This window comes from Arachis stenosperma, chromosome 4 (assembly GCF_014773155.1).
Source record: "Arachis stenosperma cultivar V10309 chromosome 4, arast.V10309.gnm1.PFL2, whole genome shotgun sequence".
Classification (NCBI taxonomy): Eukaryota; Viridiplantae; Streptophyta; class Magnoliopsida; order Fabales; family Fabaceae; genus Arachis; species Arachis stenosperma.
Genome location: NC_080380.1, coordinates 111,446,545 through 111,449,876, shown reverse-complemented (window position 1 = coordinate 111,449,876; position 3,332 = coordinate 111,446,545). Strand labels below are relative to the sequence as shown.

General features: G+C 43.1%; 1 non-coding gene across 1 annotated transcript; it reads left to right on the top strand.

Annotated features, from left to right (window-relative positions):
• Positions 1-3,228: 3,228 nt before the first annotated feature.
• LOC130977986 (small nucleolar RNA R71) lies at positions 3,229-3,332 on the top strand. Its single transcript, XR_009085651.1, has one exon. It is a non-coding gene; the product is annotated as a small nucleolar RNA R71 (small nucleolar RNA).

Sequence of the window (3,332 nt, the reverse complement as noted above, 5' to 3'; positions counted from 1 at the left end):
GTGAAGGCTTGTCGGCTATTTTGTAGATTTCATTGGAGATGACCTCATGAACTTCTACTTCCTCTCCAATCATGATGCCATGAATCATGATGGCCCGATCCACAGTAACTTCAGATCGGTTGCTAGTAGGAATGATGGAGCGTTGAATGAACTCCAACCATCCTCTAGCTATAGGCTTAAGGTCCAGTCTTCTTAGTTGGACTGGCTTGCCTTTGGAGTCTCTCTTCCATTGAGCTCCTTCCACACAAATGTCCATAAGGACTTGGTCCAACCTTTGATCAAAGTTGACCCTTCTAGTGTAGGGGCGTTCATCACCTTGCATCATGGGCAAGTGGAATGCCAACCTTACATTTTTCGGACTGAAATCCAAGTATTTCCCCCGAACCATTGTGAGATAATTCTTTAGACTCGGGTTCATACCTTGATCATGGTTCCTAGTGATCCATGCATTGGCATAGAACTCTTGAACCATTAAGATTCTGACTTGTTGTATGGGGTTGGTTAAGACTTCCCAACCTCTTCTTCGGACTTCATGTCGGATCTCCGGATACTCATTTTTCTTGAGCTTGAAAGGGACCTCAGGGATCACCTTCTTCTTTGCCACAACATCATAGAAGTGGTCTTGATGGCTCTTGGAGATGAATCTTTCCATCTCCCATGACTCAGAGGTAGAAGCTTTTGTCTTCCCTTTTCCTTTTCTAGAGGATACTCCGGCCTTAGGTGCCATTGGTAATGGAAAAACAAAAAAAAGCTTATGCTTTTACCACACCAAACTTAAAATATTGCTCGCCCTCGAGCAATAAAAGAAAGAAGAGAAGAAGAAGAAGAAGAAAATATGGTAGAGAGGGAGAGAGGTAGGTTCGGCTTTAGGTGAAGAAGAAGGGGTTTGTGTTGTGTGAAAATGAAGAAGAAAGGAAGGGTATTTATAGGGAAAGGGGGGAGGTATGTTCGGCCATTTTGGGTGGGGATGGGAGAGAAATTGGTTTGAATTTTTGAAGGTAGGTGGGGTTTATAGGGAAGAGTGGATGGATGTGAGTGGTGAATGGGGTAATTGGGAAGAGGAATTGAGGTGATTGGTGAATGGGGTAGTTGGGAAGTGTGACATGGGGAAGAGTGAAATAGGATTAGGAGAGTGTGATGAGGATTAAAAGGTAAGGTGGGAATATGGTAGGTGGGGATCCTGTGGGGTCCACAGATCCTGAGGTGTCAAGGAATTCTATCCCTGCACCAAATAGGCATGTAAAATGCCTTTGTGCATCATCTGGCGTTTAAACGCCCATTGATGCACAATCTGGGCGTTCAACGCCCATGTAAGCATGTTTCTGGCGTTGACGCCAGTTTCATGCTTGCTGGCGTTTAGCGCCAGTTTTTTCCTCTCTGGGCACATTCCTGCGTTCAGCGCCAGAATGTTGCTTGTTTCTGGCGTTCAGCGCCAGAATGTGCTCTGTTCTGGCGTTGAACGCCAGCCAGATGCACCTTACTGGCGTTGAACGCCAGCCTGTGCGTCCTCCAGGGTGAAAATTTTTTTCTTCTGCTGTTTTTGATTCTGTTTTAATTTTTATGATTTTTTCGTGACTCTTCATGATCATGTACCTAATAAAACACAAAATAACAAAAAATAGAATAAAATAAAATTAGATAAAATTGGGTTGCCTCCCAACAAGCGCTTCTTTAATGTCAATAGCTTGACAGTGGCTCTCATGGCCACAAGGTGATCAGGTCAATGTTGTATAGTTGTCCACACCAAACTATAGTTTGGATATGGGATCTTAACACCAAACTTAGAGTTTGGTTGTGGCCTCACAACACCAACTTAGAGTTTGGTTGTGGCCTCACAACACCAAACTTAGAGTTTGACTGTGGGGGCTCTTCTTGACCCTGAACTGAGAGAAGCTCTTCATGCTTACTCTCTTCTGTCACAGAGGGATGGCTTTGTGCCTTAAACACAAGGTATTCTGCCAGTTGTAATGAGAACAAGGCAGGTTATACCTCAATGATCCCCAGCTTCTCCATTACAGAGAGTGGCATAAGATTTATATTCCTGACCCCAGATCACATAGAGCTTTTTCAAAGCTCATGGTGCCTATGGTGCAAGGTATCGAACTTGCCAGGATCTTGTTTCTTTTGAGGTAGAGTTTTCTGAATCCAAGTATCCAGTTCATTAATGAGCAAGGGAGGTTCACTTTCCAAAGTCTCATTACCAAATAACTTGGCATTCAGCTTCATGATAGCTCCTAAGTATTGAGCAACTTGCTCTCCAGTTGCATCTTCATCCTCTTCAGAGGATGAATAGTCTTCAGAGCTCATGAATGGAAGAAGGAGATTCAATGGAATCTCTATGGTCTCTGTATGAGCCTCAGATTCCTTTGGATCCTTAATAGGAAACTCCTTCTTGCTTGAGGGACGTCCCAGGAGGTCTTCCTCACTAGGATTTTCGTCCTCCTCCTCCTTTGTACATTCGGCCATATTGACTATGTCAATGGCTTTGCACTCTCCTTTTGGATTCTCTTCTGTATTGCTTGGGAGAGTACTGGGAGGAGTTTCAATGACTTTCTTACTCAGCTGGCCCACTTGTGCCTCCAGATTTCTGATGGAGGATCTTGTTTCATTCATGAAACTGAAAGTGGCCTTTGACAGATCAGAGACTATATTGGCTAAATTAGAAGTTTTTGTTCAGAATTCTCTGTCTGTTGCTGAGAAGATGATGGATATGGCTTACTATTATTCAGCCTATTGCGTCCACCATTGTTAAAGCCTTGTTGAGGCTTTTGTTGATCCTTCCAGGAGAAATTTGGATGATTTCTCCATGATGGGTTATAGGTGTTTCCATAAGGTTCACCTATGTAATTAACCTCTGCCATGGCAGGGTTCTCAGGATCATAAGCTTCTTCAGAAGCTACCTCTCTAGTACTGTTGGATGCATGTTGCCATTCATTCAGATTTTGAGAGATCATGTTGACCTGTTGAGTCAACACTTTGTTCTGAGCCAATATGGCATTCAGAGCATCTATTTCAAGAACTCCTTTCCTCTGAGGTATCCCATTGTTCACGGAATTCCTCTCAGAGGTGTACATGAACTGGTTATTTGCAACCATGTCAATGAGTTCTTGAGCCTCTTCAGGCGTTTTCTTCAGGTGAATAGATCCAACTGCAGAATGGTCCAATGACATTTTCGAAAATTCAGATAGACCATAATAGAATATATCTAATATGGTCCATTCTGAAAACATGTCAGATGGACATCTTTTGGTCAGCTGCTTGTATCTTTCCCAAGCTTCATAGAGGGATTCACCATCTTTTTGTTTGAAAGTTTGAACATCCACTCTCAGCTT